Source organism: Ammospiza nelsoni, chromosome 14, assembly GCF_027579445.1.
Source record: "Ammospiza nelsoni isolate bAmmNel1 chromosome 14, bAmmNel1.pri, whole genome shotgun sequence".
Lineage (NCBI taxonomy): Eukaryota > Metazoa > Chordata > Aves > Passeriformes > Passerellidae > Ammospiza > Ammospiza nelsoni.
In genome coordinates, this window is record NC_080646.1 from 3,832,508 (window position 1) to 3,845,542 (window position 13,035).

At 42.4% G+C, this 13,035-nt stretch overlaps 1 protein-coding gene across 1 annotated transcript in view; it reads left to right on the top strand.

Annotated features, from left to right (window-relative positions):
- IGF1R (insulin like growth factor 1 receptor) overlaps nucleotides 1-13,035 on the top strand; it is a 166,998-nt gene that overhangs the window by 113,175 nt on the left and 40,788 nt on the right. The window lies entirely within an intron of this gene.

The window sequence follows — 13,035 nt, forward strand, 5'->3', positions numbered from 1 at the left end:
CCAGGCAAGCAGCAGCAGGAGCGGAGAAATGGCATCAGGCTGTGCCAGGAGAGGTTCAGGTTGCACATCAGGAAGAATTTCTTCACTGAGACACTGGTCAGGCATTGGAAGGGGCTGCCAAGGAGGTGGTGGAGTCCCTGTCCCTGAAGTGACTGGACATGGCACTCAGTGCTCTGGTTTAGTGGACAAAGGTGGTGATGGGCCAAAGATTGGATTTGATGTTCTTGGAGGTCCTTTTCAACCTTTATTTTTTGTGATACTGTGATCTATTATGTGCCACTGTAAAGCCTTTGGCTCAATACTCTTTGGTCAGACAAGCCTCACTGCTTTCCATGCTGAAGATGTTGCCATTTGTTGTCATCCCTTAAAGCCTTCAGAATCTTCACCGGAGTGTCTTTGTGTTTGTCTCAAAAGATCCAAGTTGGATATTGAAAGGTATTTAACATTTTAGACTAGGCTGGTGTCCACTATTAGAGTGAAATATGTGAGCTTTTGTGGCTACTGACATATTCACTAGTAGAATTTCTTACAAGTAGTCCCAAAGCAAGCTGATTTCAAAAATAATTTTTAAAAGATCACTTGGTCTTTTCTCTATTATGTGCTAACAGCCTGACAAGAAAATACTTGAGCCCCAGGTCCTCTGAATAGTGTTCAGTAGGTGTGTGCTGAAGTCTGTAATTCAGGACTGGTTGCATTTTAAAAGAAAGTTATTATGGTCGTGTAGTGTCAGAGGCTTTTGCATATCAAGGCAAACAGCTTCTTCTGTTCCTAAATCTTCTGCCTTTTGCTGTAACATGGAGTAACTCATCTTTTTTTTTTTTTTTTAATTGCATTTATCCCCCCAAACTCTGCATCAAAACCAGCCACTTGATTAGATTTCATACTTTGTAAAGCATTTTGAGAACTGCTGATTAAAAAGCACTGTATGAATGTGAAGTATGTATTTTTCTGTTACTAAGCATTCATTGAGTTTAATTTGTGGGAACCAAGGCCAAGAAGCTGATGCTGATAGGAACAAGCTCTTTAAAACCTGGAAAAGGGAGGCAGAAGCTTTGTCAGATGAACTGTTGGTCCAAAAGCACTGCTCAGGAGAGGCGTAAATGGATGAAAAGTTTGCCATGTGGTGAGGAGGGAGTAATGAGGAGTTTGGCGATGTTCTGTAGCAGTTAATCCTGCAGCAGCAGCGTGGCCACCAGTGGATGCTGCATCCTTGGGGATGATCTCTGGGAAGCTGCTTTGCTGTCTGCCATCACTTTAACAAGCCATGGTGCCTGCATAAAGTGCATCAAATGAATCTGAGAAATATCTCAGCTGAAATATGCATTAAGCTGGCCCAACCCCTTAATTTTTCCCCACGTCATTCCTAATTCATAAAAACAAACCATAGAACAGCCTTGAACTTTGTGCAAAAATCTGTTGCTCTGTAATTTGCAATTTAAATGCTACTTCTGTATTTGACTGCAGGCAAGATCAGCTATTCTATTCCCATCCAATTTAATGCTTTTAGTTTTGGGTGTGTGCGTGGGACATCCTGGAATACTAATTATTTTTTCCCCTCCCTGTTTCTTGTTGCAGAGCCATCAACAAGCAGGATCTACTGTTTTTGGTAGTTCCCTTTCATTGTTTTTCAGTGAAGGTTCTGTCTGCAAATTTGGATTTGTCTGGGATTTGTTTGTTTTTTAACCAGTGTGATTTATAAACAGTGTGTTCTGGCTAGTGTTTAAGAAAATTTAATGGGTATGGAAGTTGAGGTTCATATAACTGCAGAAAAAGCAGGGCCTGCCCTTCTTGAAATAGAGACAGATCCATTTGTCGTTTTATGTTGCAGTTGTAAACATTGGAAGAGAAATACCATTTCTAATGATGGAATAGGAAAGGGGTTCTCAAATTAAGTGATGGCAACACAGCCCTGTCCCCCTCCAGCTGGCCAAAACCAGCCACTGGTGCCTTTTATGGTGAGCACCAGCTGGACCAGAGGTGGTACATAACTGTCACAGCATTTCTCAGCATCAGCATTAAATGTTTGTGGGGGTGATAGGGTACTGATATCTGCAGCATGGCCAGAAATATTTTGTTCTTGGTCTGCTTTGTGTTCTGTAAATATACAGCTGGAGAATGTGGGGAATGGCATGGCTGGTGTGTTCAGAATAGAGCAGTGCAAGGAGGAGGATGTACCTCTGAATAGTAAAAACCCTGTGTGGCATCATGAGGAGGTGGAAAATGGGAAGTGTGGAGGTGCTGTCACCCCTTTGACCTCTGTAACCAAAGATATCTGCAGTTATTGGCTCAGGGAGACCTGTAACTGGAAGAAAAGGTAATTGCAGTCTTGTTACTATGGTATTATTGAGAAATAAAGCTTAGAATTCAATAAATTTTCCATTTGTAGGTGTTTGTGGGTGTCCTATAAATCCAGTCATTTGTGGGTAAACGAGGTTGTGGAAAGTTTCATGGTCTGTCTGAAGTCTGCACGTTCTGCATGAAGAACCTGTAAATACTGATATTACTGAATTGCAGACCTTGTTTGTTTTGGGAACCTGGGTTTTTCTCCTGTAACTAATACTAGCCCTCTGCAGAATTAATGAAATCCTTAGTGGAATTTTAACATTAAAAGAGAGTTTCTAAAACCTGTAGAAAAGGGTCTGTCAAATTATCACGTGTTGTAGAAAAACATCATTGCTGTACTTCAGCATAAATATTTTTTTAAGTATGTAAATAATATGAAACTTTAAAAAATTAAATGGTAATACTAAATTTTGCTCTATTTAGTTCTTCAAAAATCTTTTTATGATTTTACTCAGTGGTTTAGATGGATGAAAACATAATCCACATTTAAATCCTTTCCTCAAAGTGTAGTGAACTTTAGCTCCTTTGATAAATTTAGATAATTTTTCTTCTTGCTAAGCTGGAGGAGTGTTTAATAGCTCTTAAAAGTTTTTCTTGTGTGGCAAGTGATGGAAAACAATTCCACCAGTGGAATTGCTGTAGAGCTGGGGAGAGGTACAGCTCGTGTTTTCTCTTTGAACGTCTGACTCACCAGAGCTGCCTGTTAATCCTGACAGCTTTATTGCAAAGCAAAGAGAGTGGCTGCATAAATTCAGGGGGGAAAAGCTGCAGCACCACTGCCTACCCACAGCACAGACAGTGACCCTGGCATTACAGGGAGGGAGGGCCAGGTGTTCTTGGGTAGCCTTCTAGGAGGATTTGGGAGCTGTCACTCTCTCTCAGCTACAGTGTTCTAAGGGAACATTTATTTTCCTAGGGGAAAACATTCTCAGTTCAGTTACACGAAGTTGTCCATGTTCACCACTTGCTTTCCTGGTAATGTTTTATTTGAGCTTTAAACTTTCTAAGTGTAGTCCAGATCTTGCCTTGCTTCTGTATGTGAAGCATTTAGACCCCCTGATAAATTCTTCTGAACTTGGTTTTCAGCAAAACCTCTTAGGAAGACTTGTGGGTTTCTTGCTTTTTGTGGGTTTTTTTATAGCTCTGGTACTCCAATGAATCAGTGAAGCCTAGAATGTCAGGGGTTGGAAGGGACCTTAAGCTCATCTAATCCCAAACCCACTGCCATGGGCAGGGACAGTTTCCACTAGACCAGTTTACTCAAGGCTTTATCCATCCTGGCCTTGTAGTGAATCCACCTCCATGAGTGTTAGACCCTAATCCTAACCACCACCAATATATTTTGAATTTTAAAAAATATCTGTAGCTTTTTCCTCTGATTTTTCCCTCTGATTTTTGGATAAATATTTGTTTATATGGAGCATATACAGGAGCTGTGAATTAAAAAAAGCTTTGTGCCCCTCAGGTGCCTGGCATGAGTTAAAAATGCATCGTGAGACACCTCTGCAATGACAAAATTTCAGATTTCCTGCTGGAATTTTTGAACTGCAAAGTGTTTCTGTCCAAAAGATGAGATATGATGGCATGAGTCTAGGGTGGATAGGGGATTCATATGTCACCCAGCCCTCATTTATATGTAATCCAGTTTTTCCCTTATTTTGCTGCATTTAGATACCTGATAGAGTCTCTTTCTCTGCCAGCCACTGAAGGTCTGTAGCGGGCCAGCATCACTGAACACACCATGCTTTCAGGGGCATTCTGGATAAAATTTGAGGGTTTTGCCTCCTTTGGATTTTGAGGGGCCGGTGATTCTGTCAGGCTTGGATTTGCCTGGTGCCTGTGGTGTGTGTGTGCTGTGGGTGACCCAGGAGCTGCTCAGTGCAGTCGCTGGGGTGAGTGTGAGGAATCCCAGAGGGGCTGTGCTGCAGACAGAGCATCGATCCCAGCGCGGTGCCAGCCCGGCGTGTCACTGCCCAGACGTGGCCTCTAATACCAGCTTCAAGATGAGCTGCCAAAACCACAGTGCTCAAGGCCTCTCCCTCCGAGTTGGGCCAATGCTCGAACGAAACAGCCCCCAGCTTGTTCCTCCGGGACACAGGCCTGCCTTGTTAGGAAATCGGTGAAGTTTGGGAACCCACAATACCTCACATAGCTCTGTGTACAGTAATGGAGGGTGGAAATAGGGCCATAGGCATGAGCAACCAGACGAGTTATAAATATAGAATACTCTCTCAATTCCAGTTTCATTAGTCATGGGAGGACAGTGAGAGTTTTATAAACTTATAAGGAATATACAAACAGTTCTGAATTTAAAATAACTCTGTATAATTTTTTTAGTGTGTGAAAAGAATATTCTTTTTTGAGAGCATCCTTGTAAGTATCTGCTATACACAGAGCGTAAGGATCTGCGTATTTATATGTTCATGTGAATGTGACTTGAGATGACAAAAAAAGGTACCGGAGAAGAAAAGCGTAGCTCAAACGTGCCAAACTCGAGCAAAAACAGAGTGGGAAGCAGCGTGCTTCCCACTTTGTGCCAATATCAAAAACATGAATCCCCTCTTTTTCTTTAATAAGTGCTGTGTGATGCCGTCTCCAGCTTCAGAGCAGCCCGGCAGTGTCTGTGAGCTGGCTTTGCTGCAGCCTGGAGCCCCTGTCAGATCCAGGGATCCAGCTCACCTTGGCTGTCCTTCCTACAAATAAATAAATAAATAAACCTCCGGTACTCCCTAATCTGATCACAAATCCTTACTGCAGGGAAGGATTTAGCAAGTCCCAAGCAATGTCATGATTATTTTTCCCCAGTCATGCTAGCAGGAATTCCTCAAAAGCGTGTGGAAGTGTCTCGGCAGAGACAGCTCGGGCGCGGCAGTGCGAGCTGTGAGCGCGGCTGTGCGTGCCGTTTGTCCCGTGAGTGCATCCTGTGCGCCTGCACTTTCTGGGGGATGTCACAGGCAAACAGTTTATTTGTCAAGCTGTTGGGAGAACCAAAATAGTTCAGTCTCACAGCGGAGGAGGTTTTTAAAGATAGTGAGGCAGGATGACACTGTCATCCCTCGCTTGGGTTAGCAGGAAGCACTGAGCACTCCCAGCTGCTGCTGTTCCATCCGTGCTCCTTGCTGACCCAAGGCACTTTTTCCTTTTTTCCCAGTGCCTTCTGACTGAGGTGTTTGAGTCCTTTGCTTGGCTTGAGCTGCCTGAGGATTCAGAGCTGCTGATCTTGCAGCATTTCACTTTGGGTTTGTCGTGTCCAGTGCCACAATGGACTGGGAGCATCCTTGCACTTCCCAAAGCAGGTTCTGCAGCCCAGCTCTGACTTTTCTGTGCACACACAGAGCTGTCAGGAACCCATCAGCAAACAGCCAACTGTTGCAGCAGTTCTGTTTGCAGATCAAACCATGGAGGGTGGACTTGAAAGTTTAGATCCAGATAGTTCAGGGTGATTTAGAGATTATTAAAGCAATTTGCATCAAGTCTGAAAAGATAACACTTTCCCATTTCCCTCTAAAACGCTTCATCCATGGTTGTGGTGTGAGAGGGAAGTAATTCTAATGCAGCATTAAAGTCAGCTGTATCCTTCCCACTGTCAGTGTTGCCTGAAAATTTGTTAAAATACATTAAGAAATGGATTCATGCACAATCTTCCTGTCTGCTTTTAGGTCTTAGAAATTCTGGAACTTTCTGTATTCCCTCTGCGTTTATAATAGAGGAAGTTTTAGAATGAAAAATATATTCCATGGTTATTAAAGCCAAGGAAAGAGCTCACCCTTTAGTTGTTGTGGATCTCTAGAGCACAATCTTCAGCTACTGTCAGATTTGCTTACACTCTTGTATGTCTGGAAATCCTGAAGGAAATACTTTATTTGATCGTTTTAGCATAATTGCCTTAATATTGTTTGGAGCTTTGTTGGCTGTTGTTAGCAGGGTGCCTTTCACTTGCAATGTACAAATATCATAAGGGATGTCATACTCGCAGATTTAGTAGTTTTTTATTTAAAACAAATGCACCAGGTGTCTCTGATAACTTTGCAAACCATCAGCATTCTTGCAGCTTGTTTTGCCCTTCCAGTATCATCCTGCTCTTTTCTCAGGCTCCTGAACATCTGGATCTTAATCCTGGTTTTAGTGGCTTATCTCACTGACAGGTGAACAGCTTGAAAAATCTTGCTCTGTAGTAAAGCAATTTGAATGTTTTTGGTTTTTCTGACTTTTTCCTTGAATTTGCATCTTTCTAATGTTTAGAACTTGACAGGTATTGTTATTTGGAATTGTCGTCTGAGTTGGAGATGAACAAAAACTTTCTAGGTTTACCCCACTGTGTGTGTTATGAACTGTTTTCCTGAAGAAGCTTTTTTTTCCCTTTAATTTTAGTGTAATTAGCCTTTGGCTGGAGCAGTGTTGATTCAGCCTCCAAGACGAACATTCTGTTTCGTTGCTGGTGCCAGAATGGTTAAGCTCTTGATGGGTGTAAGGCATGAAAGCAAAAGGGCATTCCTGAAATGGAGCAGGAGCTGAATCCCTCCGAACCAGTGACTCTTGTTTGCCCTGGATTAAACTGCCGTGATCCTTCGGCATTAAGAGAACTACATAATTTAGGCCAGTGTGATAATGTTATCAGCCTGTCTTCCTCCTTCAGAATAAATCTGGAATGTGAATAGTAGTCCTCCTCCAGCTGGGCTTTTGCCAGGAGATGGCTGACCAGCCCTCCTTGCTTGCAGTATATTAATTAAATCCTGTAAAGCTTATTGCCTTACACTTGCAGCATTTGGAAGACAGGCAGATTAAATCTAGCTTTAAGCAAGAATAAGTAAAACCCCAATATATCGCTCGTAATCTGCAGCAAAAAAGAAAAATAATTTGCCTCAGAGCTGTTCCTCATCAGCACTTTGCTTTCCTTATCTGTTACTGCAGAGTTCAGGAACTTGAGTTGTCCCTTTAGGAATGTGGACAAATCTGTGACAGTGAGTGGTGGGGGATGGCAGTGGATGGGGAGCAGCTTTCACCACCATGGGGGGACCCTCGTGTTCCTGCCTTCATCCCCACTCTGGTCAACGTTACTGTTGTGATTTGCATCTTCCAGTGGGAAATTTCCTTGTGCGTAGGGGAAATGTTTCTGGAACAGTGCAGTACTGATGGTAAAACATTCCCAGCCAGTTTGTTTACCCAGTGTTGAAGATAGAGTACAACTGGCCCCAGGTCCCCAGAGATGGTTGTGTATCTGCCTCCGTGGGGTTTGTTTATGTGCTGAATTCATACTGGCGTGGAAGGGACTAAATGGACTTATTTTTTTCCTCATTCTCCTGAGTGCCAGCTGCAATGATGCCAGTCTGGGCTGTGCTGGGCAACATAAACTGTTTTGAAAGAGAATGCAATTTGTGCTGCCTGGGTTTGTCAATAACTCGTGTTTGTTTGCACCTTCCTTACGCATTTGGGAGCAGACACGTGCTACCTGTGCTGTCCATGGGTTCCTGTTGACTGTGGGATAAGGTGGTTGTTTTCTTCACTCAGGTTTCCATTTGCTCTCATTTTGGTGTGATGGGAGTTCCTGTAAGGCTGCTGGAGCATTTAGCAGGGTTGATTGCTTCATTTGCAGAAAGCTGAAGGGATATGGGAGCTTTGTGGTGCCAGAGAGTGTCCCCAAGTCCTCAGCTCTGAGCAAAACGGATCTGGCACACATGTTGTTTTGTATCACAGCTGGGAAGCCTGGAAGCTGTTTTGGTCTAACTTCTAGGGTAAGGAATGAGTGAGAGGTGGCCAAAAGAGAGATGTGTGGGGTCATCAAACTCTAGTGTATCCAACTGGAATATGCTCTTTGAATGATGAATGTTTCCTTTCTGCTTTATAAACCTCATTGCAACTGGTGGAATCTTAAGAGTTTCCAGGTGCTGGATGGTTCTGGACCTTCCTCTCCTAACCTGTCTCCCACTCCTTTCTTCCACTTCCTTTGCTCCAGAATCATCTACATGTTCCATCTACCGCTTCCATCCGAGCAGTTGGCTCCAACTGCTGCACAACTGGCTGTGTATTGTTTTTCACCTGTGAAATCCTGAGGAGAGGAATGCAAGAACAGATTCCTTGATCAATCTTTCATATTGTTAAAAAATTGTGCCTGATATCAGGCTGGACAAATCCATTGAGGTTATTTTGAGGTTCTGGATGCTTCATCACACCCACTCCTTCATGCAGGGATAAAGGCATGTACAGCTTCTGTGACAAACAAAAATACCAAGAAGCAAGAGACCAAAAAGCTTTGTGTGGAGGCTGACCAGGTGTAACGGGAAGAAAATAATTCCCTGAACAACTTCAGAATAATTTCAGGATCCTTGGAAAGGTCCCAGGGATAAAAATGAGTTGGTAGTGACTAGGTTTTAAACATGGAAACACATGACTGGTCTCTAGTCAGACATAGCTTGTGGGCCATACACTTCATGCCCTCTTGGTGTAAGTTTGTGTATAGCCAAGAATTTTTCTGGTGGACATGATTCTACATACTGGAGGTTTAAAAGGAGGAGATGATCTCTTTCAGGTCCTAGATCAGTGCTGGGTTGAACTGAGCTTTTGAGATCTGGCAGTTAATGTCAAAAACCGCCAGACTTTGTGCCTTAACTGTTAGAAAGTGGTTCAACATGGCGGCATTTTTTGCCTGCAGGATTTTCACTGAATATGAGATAATGAGTTTTGGAGATGGGGGAACAGAAAAGAGAAAAACTACGCCATTGTTGATAAGCTGCTAATGGTTGTTTCTGTGGCAATACAAAGATTTACACAGCTGCTCTGAGTGGCCTCTTCAGTGCCTTGGAGATGACTTTTACCCATATTTCTGTGATCAGAACATGCTACTGCATGTGTTTAATATGTGTATTTCCTTTTATTCTGTACTTTTTGATTCCAGCCCTGACCATGAATCACTGGAACTGGATTTTCTGAGTAATGTCTCTCCAGTCTCTCTATTCTCACAGAATGTTGGGCAAAAGAAATCAGGTCTTGTATAGGCTGTTGGAGCATTTGAAGTCAGCTGTTTGAAAGGCCGTACCAAAGTTTAGTCCATTAAAATGCAATATTTTTAAAATCCTGTCATGTAGAAGGATTAACATTCCAAAAGTGACTGTATTTTTCTGTCTTTGTGGATAAATTTAGACAGCTAATTTTTTTCAGTAGTTGGCTAGGAGAAAACACTCCCTTCCTCCTCTGGTTTCTGCTGAAAACGAGGTGCTTTTTCCCCCCCTATTTTTTTTTTCTGAAACATTATTTTATCTGAAGAATGCTCTAAAAAACCCAAAAAGAGTATACCAAAAAAACAAAAAAAAACAAACCCAAAGAAAGATCAAATATCTTTTTACAAGAAGAGAAAGAATCTTTAAAAAATATTTATCCCACACTTGGCAACCTTTTGCTCGCCCGCATGTGACTGGCGCGGTGCCATCCTTGGCCGAGGCCGGCGCCTCTGCTTGCCAGGAGTCTTCCTCCTCTGGCTGCATTTTCACTCCCTGTGACTGATTGTTTATTCACCTGATTTTTCTGCTCCAGCATCGCTGAAGTCATGGCGTCGTGGAGATGATAAGAACACTTTGTCTGCCCAAACCCAGCGATAGCCGTGATGTCAACGCGGCGCGTTCGCGGCGAGCCCTGGCGCGGCTCGCGCTCCGCATAGCGGGCAGGGATTAGATGTCAGACAAACTTACTGCCACCTCCTCAGCCTCAGCCTGGCCAAAAGGGAACTCTTGTAAATACAGGCGGATGATTTGTTGCTTGGTTTTTAAATTTATTATTTTCTTCTCGCCAGAGCTGTGTTTGAGGATTTCCAAACGTTGCTTTGTGTTTGCAGTTCTGGTTTAGCGTCTTGGGGGTTTTAATTGAGGATAATGAGTCTCTGAGTCAGATTCTCTTGGGGCTCCTTGTGTTTCTAAGATGTTTCTTGCATTTAGTTTTAAGGTGTCCCCTTGATGTATGGCAGGTCTGAATCTGGTTTGCTCAGTAAACAGGCATCTTGGGATGAAAAATTTTGCCTTTTTTCCTTTTTTATCAGTGATCATAGTATCTTAATAGTATTTGGAAAATATTTGTTGGCAAGGAAAACTCATTTGAAGAAATCAGAAGGTGGAATATGGATGGACAGTGAAAGTTCTGTTGGTTTTGCTCTGGGAAATTGGATTTGTGGCTATTGATAGTCTTGTACTGTCTTTCTCTGAAGATCTGACGCCTCTTTCACTCCCTAAACGTAAATGGATGCTGGTCTAGTCAGGCCTCCATAATCTCTTTATTAAAGTACTTAAGGGTCTGCCCTTCTCCACATCTTGCTTTGACTTCCTCCTCCCATGGCTGCCCTCCAAGGTCTCTGAAATTTTCCATTATTTTGGTATCTCCATGTGATGACAATTAAGCATTTTTTGCCCTTGGGCTTGTCAGCAAGGATTTGTTCAGGGGATTGTTTTTTTTTTTTGTGTTCGTCATCAGCCTTCATGTTCTGAGACACTGTTGTACCTGGCTGATAAGTTCTGTCCCCAAATGTCAGCCCGCTGTTTGCTCCTGTTTGTGTCTCTAATGTTCCTGCAGAATAAAGTCAACAAGTTGCTGAGTGTATTGCAGGGCACTTTTTTGGCCAGAGTATTTGGAACCTGCGTTTTACGCGTTTTGGTGCAAATCTGGGAGCCCAAGGAGCACAGTTTGGGAGGATGGGGGGAGGATAGATGGATCTGGACTGTGAGGTCAGCCAGTGTTGTTTAGTAAGGTTTTTAGAACAGGGATATCTGAGGGAGCTGCGTGTAAGGCAGATAAGGCTTTTTTGTTGTTGATAATGTGTCCTACACACACACACACAGAAGTTCTTGTTCTGCCTCTTCAAAGAAACAGGATACCCGTATTGTCTCCAGGCTGAAAACTCTGCCAACGCTAGCAAGAACAAGCAGAAAATAGGACTGAGGAAAAAGAGAGGCTGCTGAGCTTTTAAAAAATTATCTTTATAAAGTTTTCAAGAGTTCACTTAAAATGATCAAAATATTACTATGGTTTGAAAACCTGTTTCACTGATTGCCTTTTTCATGTGAACTTGTGTATCCTTCTGTGTTCCAATTTATATTTCCATAGACTAGAGTCAGCAGATTTAGCAGGAGATGCAGGGAATCCTATTTTTATAGCAGACTGCTCATGAATGGCAGAGGCATTAAGGGAATACAGGAGTCTTTCCCAGGAATGAAATAAACTTAATCTATGTTTATCCCAATACTTAGTACAGCAGTGTTTGTTTTCCAGCAAATTGTTCAGATGAAAACAAAGAAATCATGTATTTAATCAATACATCCAGTAATGAACTTTGTGGAGGCATGGGGTGGGGTGTGTGTGGTTTCTTAGTAGGGCTTTGAACTGGAAATGTAGCTACCACATGAAATCTGAGTTCTGGCACCCACTCAGCACAGCAGTCCATCTGCTAGCAAGACACACTGATTTATTTTTTTTATTTAATCCCTTAGTAGTGCCAGATGCAAGTCCTATGTACCTTAAGGTGAAAGGCAATTTTTGATGCCTTACAAAGGTGGCATCTGGGCAGATTTCTTTTGCACTGGTGCAGATTACAGTCAAAAAGAGAATACACACCTGCACATGTTTTATTTTGGTATATGGGTTTGGTGTATATGGTTTGTTTCCTTTTCAGGAGAAAAAAATCATCCAGCATCTTCAGACAGTGAATTACTTAGCAGTGATTGCCTCTACATTCCTGCTCTGTGTAGTTTTACAGGCTCTGCAAAATTTTTCTTAATTTGGTTTTCATGTGATAGCTGTGGTACCTGAGCAGGTACCAACAGTGCTCATGGTCTCACCTTGTTCTCACAGTCTCCCCCCTCCATCTATTTCAAAATAAGGTGATTAAAATTAATCAGAGTCAATACAGAATCATTCTGACAAGAAATGCAATATTCTTCAATGGCATTTTGACAAGTCCTTTTCAAGTTGGGCACTACTTAAAGCTGTCAGAAAATGGCTCTGTATTATCAAAAGTCAGTGTAAGATGTCAGCATCCTGGATGCAGAGCTCTGAGCAGTGAGGGTTTTCATGGGTTTTGGTTTGTTTTTGTGGGGGAATTGTTGTTGTTATTACTGTTATTATTATTGCTTAATAGCAATCTTGAGCATTTTGTCCTGTGTCAAGATGGTGGAGTTCTGCTGAATGGGACTGTAAAAACTGGAGAGCCTGGACTTTATGGGAAGAGGAGGGCATTAAAATTTTAGGGTGTTTAGTCCTGCATTAAAACAACGTAGCTGCAAACTGATAGATAAATCACAATGAAGAACTTGTGTGGAGTTTCATCAGCTGCTTCAGTGGTCATTTTGGGATTCTCTGCTTGAGAATCATTCCTGATTCTCTGCTTTCTGCTGAAATCATTCAGTTTAAATGTCTGTGTTGCTTCACTTGGATCCCTCTGTAGTGGCACCACCAAAATCCAGTTTTCTGCCGTTGTTAGTGATACAGTGTTTTAGCTAAGTTAGAAAGTGGCAAACAGCTACTTAATGCAAACCAGATTTGCAATCTTATGTGTTTCCAGAGCCTCTGGCACACGGCTCGTGTGGCTGAAAGGCCATAGAGTGCTGTAATCAAAATGCTGTTGTTACATAAATATAATGCTGCCACTTCTTTTGATCTAGCAGTGGTGAGCTCGGCTGCTGAGGATTCTGCTCTTTGTTTGTGTCTTGCAAGCTG